The sequence below is a fragment of the Malaclemys terrapin genome, chromosome 15, assembly GCF_027887155.1.
Source record: "Malaclemys terrapin pileata isolate rMalTer1 chromosome 15, rMalTer1.hap1, whole genome shotgun sequence".
Classification (NCBI taxonomy): domain Eukaryota; kingdom Metazoa; phylum Chordata; order Testudines; family Emydidae; genus Malaclemys; species Malaclemys terrapin.
This window is the reverse complement of record NC_071519.1, coordinates 7,393,661-7,410,757: the sequence shown is the minus strand read 5'-3', so window position 1 is coordinate 7,410,757 and position 17,097 is coordinate 7,393,661. Positions and strand designations below refer to the sequence as shown.

The 17,097-nt window shown below is 50.7% G+C and overlaps 2 non-coding genes across 2 annotated transcripts; both read right to left on the bottom strand.

The window, feature by feature from the left end:
• Nucleotides 1-2,150: 2,150 nt before the first annotated feature.
• TRNAF-GAA (transfer RNA phenylalanine (anticodon GAA)) lies at nucleotides 2,151-2,223 on the bottom strand. The gene has a single exon. It is a non-coding gene; the product is annotated as a tRNA-Phe (tRNA).
• A 9,949-nt stretch (nucleotides 2,224-12,172) lies between these two features.
• Nucleotides 12,173-12,244, bottom strand: TRNAC-GCA (transfer RNA cysteine (anticodon GCA)). Its single transcript has one exon. It is a non-coding gene; the product is annotated as a tRNA-Cys (tRNA).
• Between the last annotated feature and the right edge of the window lie 4,853 nt (nucleotides 12,245-17,097).

The following is a 17,097-nucleotide window of genomic DNA, read 5'->3' as shown; positions in this document are numbered from 1 at the left end:
ATGATGACGACAGCACCTCCTTTGTCAGCCTTTTTGATTATGATGTCAGAGTTGTTTCTCAAATAAATTTGTTAGTCTCTAAGGTGCCACTAGTACTCCTCGTTCTTTTTGCTGATACAGACTAACATGGCTACCACTCTGAAACCTATTAATTGATCTAGTTCTCTTTTAAACGCTGTTATGGCCCTAGCCTTCACAGCATCCTCAGGCAAGGAGTTTGACATGTTGACTGTGTGCTGTGTGAAGAAAAACCTCCTTTTATTTATTTTAAACCTGCTGCCCATTAATTCCATGTGGTGGCTACTAGTTCTTATATTATGGGAACAAGTAAATAACTTTTCCTTATTTACTTTCTCTACATCACTCAGTATTTTATATACCTTTATCTTATCTCCCCTTAGTCTCCTCTTTTCCAAGCTGAAAAGTCCTAATCTCTCCTCATATGGTAACCATTCCAAACCCTAATCATTTTAGTTGCCCTTTTCTAATGCTAGTATATATTTTTTGAAGTGAGGAGACCACATCTGTACGCAGTATTCAAGATTGGGTGTACCATAGATTTATATAAGGGCAATAATATATTCTCCATCTTATTCTCTATCCTTTTATTAATGATTCCTAACATCCTGTTTGCTTTTTTTGACTGCAGCTGCACACTGCGTGGTTGTCTTCAGAGAACTATCCATGACGACTCCAAGATCTCTGTCCTGATTAGTTGTAGCTAAATTAGCCCCCATCATATTGTATGTGTACTTGGGGTTTGTGACAGGGTTGTAGCTCACCGCTGCGGTGCCTCCTCCTGGTCGTCTCGGGGAATTAGTTCGAACCAGTAGAGCGCCCTCTTCGAGTGGCGTCCCGCCTGTCGTCTCGCCTTTGTTAGGTGCACGGACTTGCGTTGCTCCCAACGTACGGCGTCCTCTTCCGGAACACTGTCCTCCGACAGTGTCCCTTTGTCGATTCACACCCCCTTCCCGGGGGGGGTGTTAATCAACAGCCCCACACCTTCAAACCCAATCCTTGCAGTCCCGGGTCTGGCGTGGTTCTGGCCGGCCGCTCCCTGCGGCCTATGGCTGTGCGTAGGGCACCACAGAACACAAAAGGGAAAAGGGGGGGGGACTCAGGCCCGCCCACTACTCTGAGTCCTGGTCCAAAGGCCCTCTGGCAACAGTCTCGCTGTCCTCCTTCTCCTTCCTCCTCTGACTACTCCTCTGGACCGCTTCCCCAACAGCCCTTCTCTGCACTAGGCATCCTCCTCCCAGGCCTGCCACCTGGCAGGCTATGGAGTAGGGCCTTCTCCCACTCTCTCAAGCTGGCCTGCACTGCGCTGTCCACGGTGCTGCCCTCCCAGCTCTGGAGACAGACCTTCCCTTCTGAAGGCCTGGGACAGACTGACTGCTCTCACTCTGGGCAGTCTTTTATATGGTGGAGCTGGGCCCTGATTGGCTGGCCCCAATCTGTCCTCTGATTAGCTCTCTGTAAGCCCTTCTCTGATTGGCCGCGTATCTACGCAGGCGCCTAGGCCTGCTGCAGCCCACCCTCTCCGGGCATGGGGCAGCTGCCCCACCACAGGGTTATTTTTTCCAATGTGCATTACTTGACATTTATCCACATTAAATTTCATTTGCCATTCTGTTGCCCAATCACTTAGTTTTGTGAGATCTCTTTGAAGTTCTTCACAATCTGCATTGGTCTTAACTATCTTGAGCAGTTTAGTACCGGCCGCAAACTTTGCTACCTCACTGTTTACCCCTTTCTCCAGATCATTTATGAATAAGTTGAATAGGATTGGTCCTAGGACTGGCCATTGCAGAACACCACTAGTTACCCCTCTCCATTCTGAACACACCGATGTGCGAACCTGAAGAAAGTGGCGGCAGCCCTTCCATAGGTCAGCTGGTAGAGCAAAGGACTGGAGCCGGCACTCAGGAAGTCATCCTTACGTCGCCCTTCTGACTCCAGCTTGAAGGAGAGCTTCTTTTTCTTCCCCTTGCTGAGAAAGAGCAAAAGAAGAAAGAAAGGTCAGGTGGGCCAACTCAGTGCACAAGTCCATGCTTTCTTTTCTTGCTTGGGAACCCGAAATGAGGGACTCATGGTGGGTAAAGGCACTGCTGCACTTCCAGAAAACAGCCCACTGCTGCACACAAAGAGTATGCTAAAGCTTGGGATTGAACCAGGGACCTCTAGATCTTCGATCTAACGCTCTCCCAACTGAGCTACTTTAACACATGAAGGGCCTGTTTTTGGCCGGCTGCTTCTCTGTCTGGGATGCTTTTGTCGGCCATGGCACACAAAAAGGGCATCATTGCAAGTGACCCACGAAGGCAAGATAAATTTTTGCCTGCCTTGCTAAGCTTGACTTTTTTCCTCAGCCCATTCCTGCCTTAGATCCTGGGTTACCTGGTGGCTGAAGATGGTCCATTGTCTCAAGCAGTGCCAGAGCCTGACATAGTGCCCCTGGGCAGCCTTTGCTCTGTACATGCCGGCCACGAACATTTGCAAATACTTTAAAGCTCCTGTCAGTAAGTTCTGGGGACAGTTGCTCACCTTCAGAGGAAGCTCCCTAAAATTGGCTCTCTCACCCAGTGGTACATTGACGTCTGTTCAGACTGATCTGAAGTGGGGGCCTCGCTGCTGTGGCCGCCACTGCTGTGAGGGTGGCCACTGTTGTGGATGAAGCCATCCTGCAAGCACCTTCCACCTAGCCACCCACTGGAAATCCTGTAGGATCTAAGGTGGGAGTAGAAGAACACTAGATGGGAGGGCTTCCTAATTTCTTTCACCACCATCGGCCATCCTATACCCGGTGCTGCACCCAGTGGGGTAAAAAAAGATACAGCCATATCCGAAGAGTCAGTTGCATTCTTTGTGGTTGCCTCGCCATTCCCCTCGGGCCTGACCTGACCTCTAGCTCAGCCACCCACTGAAAATTGAAAAACAAAAAAGTAGAGCAGTAAAAGGCTTCAAAGCCCACCAGGCCCAACCCCCCTTCTAATATGGCAGAAAAGCCACACTTCTCCTGACTTGATAGGGACATCCTATTGCCCCACAAGAAGTGGAAGTCCATCATGTTCGGTCTCAGCAGCAGTCGTGGAGCAGGGGGAAATACATGGCTGAGGAAATTCCCCATAGCCAAAAGATAGGTCTTGAGCATCACAACTTTGTAGGCTAATGACAAGGTCCACTTATGCCACTGGCTGAGCCCAGGACTGGCTTTAGGCCGATTCCTCCAATTCCCCAGAATCGGGTCCTGTGCCTAAGAGGGCCCCGCCCCCAGCCAGAGCGCAGCAAGCCCGCAGCACCGCTCCCCCAGCTGGAGCACGGCAAGCCCCGCGGCCCCACTCTCCGGGCCGGAGCACGGGAATCCAAAGTGCCGCCAAAGACTCGGAGTGCTTCCTGGTGAGGATAAGCCCCACGAATCAGGCTCCGCACTTGCTAAAGCCGGCCCTGGCCGAGCCATTCCTTACAGGCCAGCAACCGCTTCTCCCAGTTCATGTTCCCCACCTCCTCCCCAACCACATTCTGGAAGGCCCAGCTCATCAATGTGCCCACTCTTGCAGCCCTCCTCTTCTGCCCTGACTGATAGGGAGAAGTATTAAGCCTCCCTCCCTTAGGCCCACCCTTCAGCATTCCTGGGGAACACCAACACCGCCCAAGTGACTTTGGGCCAGTAGTTCAACCAATAGGGCTGCCTCCTAGGCCAGGCTGTAGCCCAGCTTCAGGACTCAGAGGATATGCAGCTCGCATCCCTATATAGAGGACTCCAGGCACGACCAGCCTTCTGGATCAAACGTCCCCTCTTGTGCTCAAGTCACAACAGCTAGCGGGCAAAAGACAGGCTACCATGTCATTTGAGAAAGCAAGATGAAGCTTTGGAAATTCCAGTATGGTTAGCTGGAAACCAAAAGAACCCAAGGTCCCACTCAGTCTTGAGCTTCAATTGAAGGATTCAAAGCCCTGAGTGCTGGCCCTTACACCATGGGACCAGCAGGGGACCCCTTGACCTTTGTTGACTTCCGGCAGGGAGGACTCTGTGGGGACAATTTTTTCTGGCAGGGAGGACCTACTACTCTCGCTCTCCTAGCAGTCCTAGCCCCAGCCTGCTCCTCCATCCAGTGCCCTGAGGCCTTATTCTTTTTTAGTTAAATATAAAATCCAGGAGAAAACACAGTTATACAAAGCAAAACGAAATCACAAGCAGAAATGTCATTGGAAATACAAAAATAAAAAAGGAAAATGCAATCCCCATCACTTTATCGTATCTGGGCCATTTCTGTATCGAGAGCACCTGCCAAGGTCCCTGTGTGCTTACAAAAACCCTGGAGGAACTCATACCACAGCCTGAACATGAAACTCAACTGCTCCTAGGTACTGCAGTAATACCTTTTCCCTGCTGTGACATTGCATTCCATAGGATTTTATGAAAATATGCTAATGAGTGTGAATATAATGTAACTGGAATATGCTTCATGCAAAAGGTCTCTTGTAAGGTATCATTACAAAGCTTATAATCTACTGTGTGTGTTCATCCTATTTGTATGAACCTATCATTCTTGTATCTGAAACTAGAAATATGAAATATAACTCTGAAGTCCTTTTGTAATTATGCAAAGTGTGGGCCATTAATAGTGGTTTGGAATCTTGATGGCTCCCAATAACAAAGACAATTGACTGTAGATGACTCTGTGCTGCACCATCTGTGAGTCAGACCAGGAAGAATGAAGGCTTGGGGGGGTCTCACAGGACATGTAACCATGTCACCTGGTACAGGAATTCATCTTAAACCTGGGGCTTTTCCCCAGGAGAGAGACAAAAGATTCCTGCCTTGTACCAAAGCTATATAAGGGGATGGAACAGAAGAAAGGTGGCTGCAGTCATGAGAGATTGTCTAGCTACCACCTGAGCTGGAACAAGGACTATACCAGGTGAAAAGATTGGGGCCAGACTAGAAATAAGTCTAGTCTGTGAAAGAAGTTTATTGGAAAATCTCTGAGGGTGAGATTTTATCTGTATTGAGTTTCATACTGTATTAGGCTTAGACTTGCATGTTTTTGTTTTATTTTGCTGTATGGAGAATACAAACTCCATAGAGAAGGAAAAGTTAATGCCTTAGAAAAGTGTGTGTGTGTGTGTGTGTGTGTGTGTGTGTGTGTGTGTGTGTGTGTGTGTGTGTGTGTGTGTGTGTGTGTGTGTGTGTGTGTGTGTGTGTGTGTGTGTGTGTGTGTGTGTGTGTGTGTGTGTGTGTGTGTGTTAGATGGATGGGAGGGTGTCTAGAAACCACTCTCCTATAGTTTCTTTTCTCTGATTTCCGTTAGAAAATCTGAAGCAGGGAGCAAAAACCATTGTCTTCTCTGAGGCTTGAACTCTGAGGCTCTGAAGCTGCTAACTACACTATAGGACGCTCCTACAGCATTGACTGGGGCAGGGAAGGAGCCAGGAGTGTGCTGAAAGAAGCAGGGAAATCTGGTGCCCAGAGACCTGTCCTGGCAGCTTTCTCAGCAGCAAATAAATTAATTCTCCCTGCCAGTAAACCATCTACTGGAACTAATGGCAGCACAGGGTGGATGTTTCACAGCTATGCACCCACTTCCACATTTTAGAACTTACTCTCCTTTCCCTAGTATGGCACTTTCTATGTGAATTGGGCAAAGCAAGCTGGGGAAGCTACATAGTAATAGAAACCAGTGCTCGAGAAAAGGCTTGAACTCATAACCCCAGCAGTATTCCCCTTTGCACTAACCAGTTGCACCACTTCAGGTGCTTTTTAAACAAAGTTGGGAAGTAGGCAGTTATCAGTCTCTGTGGTTCACACCTTTGCCTGGTAATTGAAAAGATGCTGGTTCAAACCTAACTAAAGACCTGGCTTTTCAGCAATGAGACTCTAGGACATTTTAACAGGAAGAAAATTGTTCTATTCTGGTTTAGCCCCATTTGACACCTTCTGCCCATCTTCTCCCCCCCCCCTCCGTCTCTTTCCTTCCCCATTGAGGCCATGCAGAGAGGAGCCCCAGTCAGTCTCTGTCACGGAGAGTCTGTATCCCATAAAAGAGAGGAAGGGAGGGGTTGCTCTAAAACATCGATAATGGGGAGGGGAGTGGTGTGCGTGGTTACGGGGAGAAAGAATGGAGAACTAACAGTGGGACCCAGGGAGATTCCACCAGACTGGGGAGATCCCCTGCTGCCCACCATCACCCAGCTGTGAGAAGAACAATTTGGAATTGCTTGGGGAAGCCACCTTTAAAAACACAAGTGTAACATGCTACTTACATTTTAATAAGACCAAAGCCTCCTCAAACCCAGTGTCACAATCACTGGAATGACTTTGCCTTGATATTTTAATGGCCGCAGACACAAAGTGAGTCAAATTACAGTTTCCGTTCGGAGTCAGTGCACACACAAGAATCCGGAGGTTTTTAATTCCTTAGGTTCGGTTGACATTTCATTTCTGTCCTATTCCAAGATTTATTATTGTGCAAAGCAACGTTAGGCCCTTGGGAGGGTCCTCTCTGGTCCCGCCTGCCTCACCTGGGCAATTTAAAAGGGCCCGGGGACCCCCACCAGCAGCAGCACAAGGGGGCTAAGGCAGTTTCCTGCCCGCCCTCGCTCCTTGTGGCACACCACTCCTGGAAGCGGCTGGCACGTCCCTGCGGCCCCTGCAGCAGGGGGGTTCTACACGCACTGCCCCACCCTGAGTGCTAATTCTGCCAAGTGTGGCAATGGGAGCTGCGAGGGTGGAGTCTGTAGACAGCAGTGCGCAGAAACACCCCCAGCCCTCCCATTAAGGGGCTGCTGCCAGAGGGGGGTGCGGGTCGCTTTTGGGAAATGCCCGAGGTAAATGCTGCACCCCTCACCCTCTCCTGCACCCCCAAACTCCTGCCCCAACCCAGACTCTACACCTGCATGCAAACTCCCTCCCCTCATCAAACTGCCCCCCATCCCCTCCTGCACCCCAACCCCCTGACTGAGCCTAGACCCTGTACCCAAACTCTCTCCCAGAGCCCAACCCCTCTCCCTCCCACACCCAAACTGCCTCCCAGAGCCTTACAGGTGTGTGTGTGGTGGGGGCAGGACTTGGTCCCATTCTGGGCACCACCAAAAATTATACAAACCTGCCACCCCTGTCCAGCCCAACGTTCTGCTGATGCACCTCAGCCCACACCCATGCAGGGTTTGAAGCTTGCATTACTTAAATTGCAGGACACTGAGGGATTTCAGCTCTGCTTTGCCCAGAGGGAACCTTCACCCCACTCTCAACCAGATTCTTGTCCATGGGATCACTGTAGGGGGGCTGGGTCTCGCTGGGTCTTTTCTCTCTCTACGACAGACCAGGGTGCAATAACTGGGGCGTCTGAGCACCCAGGACCTTCTGTGGGGCTGCCATTCCCCTTCCCCTTTTATGGTCTCATCTGTCATTGACTCCAGCCTTTTTTCTATCCATCGTCAGCACCATCCCAAGCAAGGTGCACTCACCTCAAAAAGACAGTGTCCCCTGTTGGGTGTAAATCACTGACCTCTCGCCTCTCTGAGCACTGACTGCCCCTCCATTTCCTTGCCTCTCAGTCTGTGCAGATGGGACCTTTCCTTCCAGTGCTGGAGGATTAACCCTTCTCATCTACACCATTGTCCCAACCAGCACAGCGGGTGGGAATCTTAAATGTACCAAGGTGACTTAGGAGCAGAAACCCCCACAGACCTTCCATGCAATTGGCACTTGTCCCTTACTGAGCTGGATTGAAACTCATGCAGGGAGACTGCTGGGCCATATCCCCTCTGGGCATGAGCAAAGCAGCAGGGTGAAAAAAGTACCTGGAGATGCAACCCATGCCTCATACATAGATCTTGTTGTAGATGCTTATTCATTCCCCACTTTGACAATTCACACAGTCCCTTTCCCAGGCAGATTCCCAGCACCTCAGTGATCCTGGTAGCAGGGGTTGGGTCCTGAGATTTTCACTGGTCTTTCTCCCCTCCACTTGGAGTGAACTCAGCTTTTTTTTCATCCCAGACAATCCATGAAATAACAACAGAAGCATGAAGAAAGAGGGGAGGGAACATCTCACTGCCAGGGCTGGATGTGCCCAGGGCTGGATGTGCCCAGGGTCCCCTGCTTGTCCACTGTTTCCATTGCAGAAGAGGAAGGTTCCATGGAATTTGACACCCTGATTTACACAAGGGATAGAGAAAGATCTTGCTGTTCCTGTGTCTGTGTAAAGAAAATTGTGCTTCTGTATGAAAGAGAGGCGGGAAATGGCCCCATGGTGGGACAATATCCTCAGCATTAAGAGCAAAGGAGTCAGGCTGAGAACCAATTTAACTCCACTCATCTGGGATTTAACAAATTGTCTTCCATGGAGACACTGGGAACTTGTGACATTGATCCAGACTCTGGGTGTTCGGACTGCTTTAACTCATGGTAAAAACATGATCTTGATTCCAAGAAGAGAGAAAGGAGAAGCCTGAAACTGACTTTAGTCCCAGGCTGGGGTCCCTTGAATGGTGGCAAACATCTTTTGCTGCTACCCAGGGACAGCAGGCTACTGGCAACATACCAGGGCTGGGATGAGAGGGGAATGTTGCATGAACTTTATCATACAGGGCCCATCCTGCTTCTCAGAGCCCACAGCTGCCATTTGAATGCATCTGAAAGTTACAAGGAACAATGATCTGTGTTAAAGGAAGGTTGACATTTATTAGAGCCCCAATTTATATTGTGTGCACAAACAGAGGATTGAATGTATAACAGGTAGTTTGGTAAATCTTGGTTATTTTATTTTTGTTAGAGGTTCCTGTCCACCTTGTGACGAACTGGAACTGTTCTTACTGTGGTCTGTGAATGCTGACAGGGGAGTGTGGCTAGGATAGTCTGCATTGGGGGATGGTAGACTGCCCGGAGGAGAATACCTGAGCATGTAACATGAGAACCCAGGAAGGGGTTGGAGGCCAGGTGACACCTTAGCCAGGGAAACTGAACAAAGGCTGTGGGAGGGGTCGCTGAAGGCAGAGTGCTGGAAGCGGGCTGGAGAGATGGCTGGGAGGCAGAGATGGCTCTGACCCCCCAAAGGGGGGTGGGCTGGGATGCCCTGGGACCCCAAGCTGGACCTAACTGAGGGGGGCCCTGTTGTCTGTGCCTGCAAGACCTGTCTTGGACTGTATTCCTGTCATCCAAATAAACCTTCTGCTTTACTGGCTGGCTGAGAGTCATGGTGAATCGCAGGGAGCCGGGGGTGCAGGGCCCTGAGTCTCCCAATACTCCATGACAACTGGTGGCAGCGGCGGGATCTACTGCACCCCGTGGACGGCGCTTCCTGCAGTAAGTGACTGGGGAGCAGTAAAACGAAGGGGGATTGACGGGGACCAGGCGTGCTGAAGAGTGAGAGAGAGATGGTTATTACCCCTGGGAGTGTGTGACCAGCGAGAAGGACTTTTGCGGTAACAGGGTCCCCCGGGGGGATCGCAGCGAGTGGTCCCAGGGGCGGAGGAGTCTGCAGCTCGACCCTGGCAGAGAGGTGGTGACCTCGAGAAGGGCTGGCACACTAGGGGTCCCCCTGGGAACTGTGGGGAGCTGTGAGCACACAGGCCGGTGAGTGGCCAGCAGGAAGATGTATGCAAAGCGGCTTAAGAGCGACCTGGTGGAGCTGTGCAAGCAGAGGGGGCTGCGCACTGGGAGGCTCACCAAAGAACAGCTCATTGCCCGCCTGGAGGCGGAAGATCGCGTGAATGAACTGATCCCTGTGTCTCAGGGAAGCAGCCTGGCAAATGCAGCGCAGGCACCAGTGTCTGTCCCAGCTGGGAGTGGTCAGCCGGCTGCTGAGGGCTTCCCGAGACCCCTCCTTCCTATGCCTAGGGGAAGGGTGTGGAGGAGCCCAGCAAATACCGAGGGCGCCGTGACCCCCCCGGCCAGCAGGGGATCCTCCCGGCGAAGCTCGCCGGCCAGCAGAGGATCCTCCCGGCGACATTCGGCATCTGTGGAGCGGAATTGGCTGGAATGGGAGAAAGAGCTAAAACTGAGAGAGCTGGAGGATCGTGAACAACAGAGACAGCATGAACGGGAGGAGAAAGAGAAACGGAGACAGCATGAAGAGAGACAGCGTCAGCATGAACTGGAACTGGCGAGATTGAAGGGCAGCGAACCCCCGGCTGCGGTGAGTGAGGAGGGACCCAGGACTGCACGGAGCTTTGATAAGTGCATCCTGGCCCCACACAAGGAGGGGGAGGACATGGATGACTTCCTGGAGGCCTTTGAGACGGCCCGAGGTGGTGGCCCCAGATCAGGTGGTGCCCAACACCTACCTGACCCTGACGGGGGTGGGCGGGACACCAGTCAAAGTGCCCGTGGCAAGGGTACACCTGAAGTGGGGGGCCAAGGAGGGCCCCAAGGATGTGGGGGTACACCCGTATTTGCCCACTGAGGTGTTGATGGGCGGGGGACCTGGAGAACTGGCCAAGCAACCCCCAAAGAGCACTGGTTGTGACCCGCAGTCAGAGCCGGCGAGGGGCACTGGCCTTGGGGGGGGTGCCTTGCCTGAGGCGCAGGACCCTAACCTGGTGGGGAGGGAACGCCCAGGGACACGGCTCAGGGAGGCTGCAGCTTCAGACCCAGCCAGCGAGAAAGAGCAGGTGGCCATCCCTGTCCCAGCTGCTGAGTTCCAGGCCGAGTTGCAGTGAGATCCCTCCTTGCGGAAGATAAGGGACCTGGCCGACCTCGATGCGGTACAGACCATGGGACGAGGTGGCCGGAAAAGGTTCCTGTGGGAAAAGGGGTTCCTGTACCGAGAATGGGCTCCCCCAGGGACAATGGAGTCAGGAGGGATCAGGAGGCAGCTGGTGGTACCCCAGAAGTATCGCCGCCAGCTGCTGTGCCGGGCCCATGACATTCCCCTCTCAGGGCACCAGGGAACCTGGCGTACCCAGCAGAGGCTGCTACGGAGCTTTTACTGGCCTGGGGTCTTTGTTACTGTCCGACAGTACTGCGGATCCTGTGACCCCTGTCAGAGGGGGAGGAAGGCCCGGGACAAGGGGAAAACAGCTTTAGGACCCTTGCCCAGCATAAAGGATCCTTTCCGGAGGGTGGCCAAGGTTAAAAGGGCGGCTCTAAACCAAGAGAGCCCAAAGCACAGACCTCCAGACTGGAGCGCTGGGAGAAGACCACAGCCCAGTTGGAACCCCAGGGGTATTGGGGTGGGAAAAGGGCACAGGCCGCATAAACCTCCCCACATGCGAACGGCGAGTGCCATCAAGCACCCCTGACCTAAGGGGGGGCGTGAAACTGGAGGGGCCTGGTGTAATTCTCACCAAGGAATGGGAGGGATGCGGGGGCATCCATGGGAACGGGGGTAGGTTCGAACTTCCCCGGGTCACTGGCTAAAGTGACCCTGCTCAGTTCGGTCTCGAAGGGGGGAGAGATGTGACGAACTGGGACTGTTCTTACTGTGGTCTGTGAATGCTGACGGGAGTGTGGCTAGGATAGTCTGCATTGGGGGATGGTAGACTGCCCGGAGGAGAATACCTGAGCGTGTAACATGAGAACCCAGGAAGGGGTTGGAGGCCAGGTGACACCTTAGCCCGGGAAACTGAACAAAGGCTGTGGGAGGGGTCGCTGAAGGCAGAGTGCTGGAAGCGGGCTGGAGAGATGGCTGGGAGGCAGAGATGGCTCTGACCCCCCAAAGGGGGGTGGGCTGGGATGCCCTGGGACCCCAAGCTGGACCTAACTGAGGGGGGCCCTGTTGTCTGTGCCTGCAAGACCTGTCTTGGACTGTATTCCTGTCATCCAAATAAACCTTCTGCTTTACTGGCTGGCTGAGAGTCATGGTGAATCGCAGGAAGCTGGGGGTGCAGGGCCCTGAGTCCCCCAATACTCCGTGACACACCTCCAGTAGAATTTTCAGTCCCAATGGCAACTTACCAAATGTAATACAAACTAGTCCATTCCTCCCAAGTGGATGTGGTTCTTTTTCTTCTACACATTGTAGCCCATGGAGGCCAAGGACCTGCAAATGTGTCTTCATGTGCCTTTGTTTAATTGATGAAAATGCAAACAAGACACTTAGACAACTGAAACTGATTTCAGCTGAGGGGCATGTTTATTAGGTTTTTATGCATTTGCACAGGAAAACATTGAGTGTTTCCATCAATTTCATGGATATGCAATTATTTTTGTTAAAGGAGGAGGCTTGTGAGAGGGCACTTGGATTTGAACCAAGGACCACTTGATTTGCAGGCAAACACTCTACCACTGAGCTATACCCCCATGACATGTATGTAGGAAACTCAGTGATCTTAAGGATTTTGAAGGACAGGCCCTTCCTCAGAGAGCTCCTTTTCTATTCCCAGACCACAGTGGTTTTAAAATGGGGTTTGATTAAACTTTACATATACATGTAGACACCACAGCTTACACACCCACCAACATAGCTTCCCCCAGTAACATAGCTACCGCCTCTCAGGAAGATGGATTAACTACACGGATGGGACAGCTCTCTCCCATCCGCTTAGAGCATCTTCATTATTTATGAATAAGTAGGAAATAACCTACTGAATGGACAGTAACCAATTTATCAAATATCGCTGTGTCTGCATTCAATATGGGTAACTGGTCATATTGGGCTGGATTAGTAGAAGCATTGCAAGCAGATTGAGGGAAGTGATTATTCCCCTCTATTCGGCACTGCTGAGGCCACATCTGGAGCATTGCATCCAGTTTTCAGCCCGCCCCCCGCCACAGAAACAAATTGGAGAGAGTCCAGGGAGGGCAACAAAAATTATTAGGGGGCAGGGGACTTACGAGGAGACGCTGAGGGAACTGGGATTATTTAGTCTGCAGAAGAGAAGAATGAAGGGGGATTTGATAGCTGCTTTCAACTACCTGAAAGGGGGTTCCCAAGAGGATGGATCTAGATTGTTCTCGGTGGTACCAGATGACAGAATAAGGAGTAATGGTCTCAAGTTGCAGTGGGGGAGGTGTAGGTTGGATATTAGGAAACACTATTTCCCTAGGAGGGTGGTGAAGAACTGGAATGGGTTACCTAGGGAGGTGGTGGAATCTCCATCCTTAGAGGTTTATAAGGCCCGGCTTGACAAAGCCCTGTCTGGGATGATTTAGTTGGTGTTGGTCCTGCTTTGAGCAGGGGGTTGGACTAGATGACATCCTGAGGTCCCTTCCAACCCTGATTGAGGGTTAGAATAACATTTCCCAACAAACGGTTGGTTGAGCTAAGTGCAAATACCTGTTATAACCCCCCCCCGCCCCCGCCTAGTAGCCCTAGGGCATGTTCCAAGCATTGGATTCGAGCCGCTGAGTCAGCTTCCTGCAACGAGTTTCAGCCTTCTGAGAGGTAATTTGTGAGGGCTCACCGTTTTCGGATGTTCTTGTTTAATTCCCATCCATCCAATTCAAATGAGTGTGAAATTACTCATAGCAACATTCTTTCACCTACTTTGGTAAACTGAGAATAGTTAGCAAATGTTGTACTGAGATACCAGTCAGTGGGGAACAGAGTGATAGTCATTTGTAAACCAGTTGCATTAAGAACCACAGGTCTCTGGATGGGGGTAGACCACCATGGGGATGGGTGTGTCACAGACAATTTAGAGGGAGGTGGCAGAGTAGGGGGTGGAAGAGGTTTAATTAGGGTACATTTTCCCTTGGTCCCAAAAGAGGCAGCATGACATGTCCAATGAAAAGGCGGGTATCATGCCTGAAGAATTTACAATATCCACCAAAATAACAGTAATAACAAGAACACAATTTTTTGTTGCAACAGTGGACCCATGGTGTTCTGGGTTGTTCTTCCACTGGCACCAGCTTGCCCATAAAGTGTCTGAAAACCAAAATAAACATTTCCTAGCCTCTTGCTGAGGATAGATTATTGCTTAAAGATACCTCTTTCTTTTTACAAATTTTTTGCTGACTGCAGGAAAACAGAAGAATTACCTTTATATTTATTTTGTTTGTTTTAAACAAAGAATACTTGCTGCATATCTAGGCAGAGTAGGTGTGTCTATGTAAACACGGTCTGTTCCTGAATTTTTTCCCCTAGCTCATCACAAGATGTGAGGGGGGAAGCTCATTCAGATACTCCTTACACTTAGTATTTAAAAACTCCTTATTGGCCCTACCTCTGCTGGCCTTAGATTTCTCCTCCTGTCCATTACTTGACAGCTCAGATGAGGTAACCAAGTGGTTAAGGTGATGGACTGCTAATCCATTGTGCTCTGCACACATGGGTTTAAATTCCCTCCTCATTGGAGGCCTTCAGTCATCTCTCTTCCTTTACAAACAACCATCTTCCCCCTTTGGTACAATGACAGAGTAAACCATGCTGCTTTCTACATACAAAAAACATCTCACGAACTCAGACCGCCCCCCACCCCGCTTTAAATAAAATGTCTACATACCAGATTTCTAAAAGAATTCTCTAGTCCTGTATTCCTTAGTTTTTATCTCAAAAGATAACATCCTCATAATCTCCCCCAAACACCCCGGGACCTCCCCAAATTATTAAAATGCCCCCATCCTCAGCAAGGCTACAACAGTGACCCACAGCTAGAGTGTCTAGGCCAAGCTGTTCTGAAGGAGAATTTCAAACATTTTCTTTCTGCTTCCCTTGGCAAGGTCTGACTGGGAAAACAAAATCCCCCAAATTGAAATTTTTCTGCTGAGAAACCAATACTAGTCTGTTTGGGGACTTTGATTTGAATATATTATTATTATTCTCTTTTGATTTCTGAATTATTTCAGTTCAGTCTTTGTCCTCCAGATGTGTTTCCAGGTATTGAGTTGTGGGGAAAGAGGCCAAGTCATGATGTCTCTTACCCTCTTTCATAGTTTCTGCCAACTTGCTAGGAAGTTCCTTTGCTATGATATGAGTCAAGAATGTCCATTGTCTCCATGCTATCTTGAAGAAGTCTGCATAGTATACAGTTCCTGGGATAGTCCTTGGGAGTGTGGATACCTTTAATGGGCCAGCAGCGAGTCTGACTCTTCCATTGTTGCACCTGAAAGGCTGGTGGTGGGCATTTCCCAACCTCATAACATATTTCAGTAACACACCCAGAGCAAAACTTCATAACTTCCCAGACAATGCTAGCACATAGAATGCAAGAAGACATTAATGTTCAAGAGCTCAAGACTTTTGAAATGATACCTCACAAGGCAGACTTTGTACAAACCATATCATCATTATATGAGAGTGGTGAATATGGGGCATCCAAGGTGCTGCTTTGAGCACAGCGTGCCACACCTGGGCTTACACTGCAATGGAGACGTACCCTTAGAGTCCATCTCTCCTGGGATCAAGATTGCAGCATGGCTGGCCTGGGTCATCTGACATGAGCTCATGGAGCTAAAGCTATGGGGTTAAAAACTGGTGCAAATATTTGTGTTCACGCTGAAGCCTGGGTTCAGAAACCCTCACCCTTCGTGGGGTCTCAGAGGTTGGGCTCAAGTCCATACGTCTGCACTGTAATTTTATAGTCTTGCAGCCCAAGCCCCATAAGCCTGAGCCAGCTGACCTGGGCTTTGAGACAGGTGCCCTGGGTGTTTTAATTGCAGCGTAGACATAATGTTAGGATACATCTACAGTGCAATGAAACACCCACACCTGGCCCGTGTCACATTAATTAGGGCCATGTGGTTTGGGCTGTAAAGTTGCAGTGTACGTGTCTCAGCTCAGGCTCAGTACGCTGCTCTAGGAGCCCAGAAGGTTGGGAGGGAGTTTAGCAAGTGGAAATGGTAAAACCGCAGTGAAGTATTACCCTGGACTCAATGGCATTTCTCCATTGATCTGTCTGCTTTGGGGTAGTGACAAAAACACGTCCTGCTGCTTTCGTTATTTCATAGGGTGGTTTGGGATTTTCATTTTCAGACATGGTGTACAAAGCAGGACTCAACCCTCGGCATAAACTAAATGAGCTGCCCACAGATTCTGACAGCCACAATGAGCATTTGGTGTGAGAGCTCAGACCTGCCCTTGTCCCAGAAGGAGGGGGTCATCTGCGAGGGGACTGGACCACTGACCTATCAGCTCTTGCCATCTAAAGTTTCAGTAACTCTATTATCAGTGCCTGTGAGTGTTATTTAAACCATAAGAAAAGCCACACTGGGCTAGCCCAAAGGTCCATCTAGCTCTGAATCTTGTTTTCTGACAGTAGCCAATGCCAGGTGCCCCAAAAGCATCTCAACAAAGTACCACTGAGACTTGAACCCAGGATCTCCTGTTTACAAAACAAGGGCTTTAGCCAGCTAAGCCATGGTGCCCACAGATGCTGAAGGGATTGTGTCCGCCCACATCTGACTCTCTGCCAACCTCCATCTGGGCCTGACAAGCATTGCTTGTGTTTGGATTCTGTAAAGCAGAGGAGCAGGTGAAGTTTTGCTCCCAAGGTGTGTGAGTGATTCTTTGGACAGGTCTACGCTACAAAATTAGATTGGTGTAACTACATTACTCAGGGGTGTAAAAAATTTATCTCCCTAAGCAATGCAGATATATCAACCTAACCCCGGTGTAGATAGGGCTTTGTCAACAGGAGGGCTTTGCTCACCGACATAGCTTGGGGAGGTGCTGGGTTAGTGAAGACGCAAAGAATAGGTGGCGCGTGACTCTTGCATTTGGGGAGGCTGGGCGCAAGCGCTGGAAGCTCCCTAGAAGTGTGTGTGTGGGGGGGCATTGGTTCCCAGACCATGGCACTGCCCCCCCCTCCACCCCCTTTGCTCGTTCTCCTCCCTCTGAGGCCCCACCTGTGCTCCCCCCTCGCTCCCGTTTGGCCACTTCCCACCCCCACTCTTCCTCTTTGGCTGAGGCCTGCTGGTCTGCCTTTCACTCGCTCCTCTCCTCCCCCAAGGCCTCCTCACGTGCTGCTCATGCCTCTCCACCCCCTACCCTAAAATCTGCCCACCACCCACACCTCTTTGCCCCTCCCCTGAGACCTGCCCTGCCCACATCTCTCTACCCCCTCCCCTTAGACCCACACTGCCCCATCTCTCTGACCCTACCACAGAGACCCACCCTACCTGCCGTTTGCACCTCTCTGACCCCTCCCCTGACCTGCCCACCATCCACACCTCTGACCCCTCCCCTGAGACCCGCCCTACCCACCATTGGG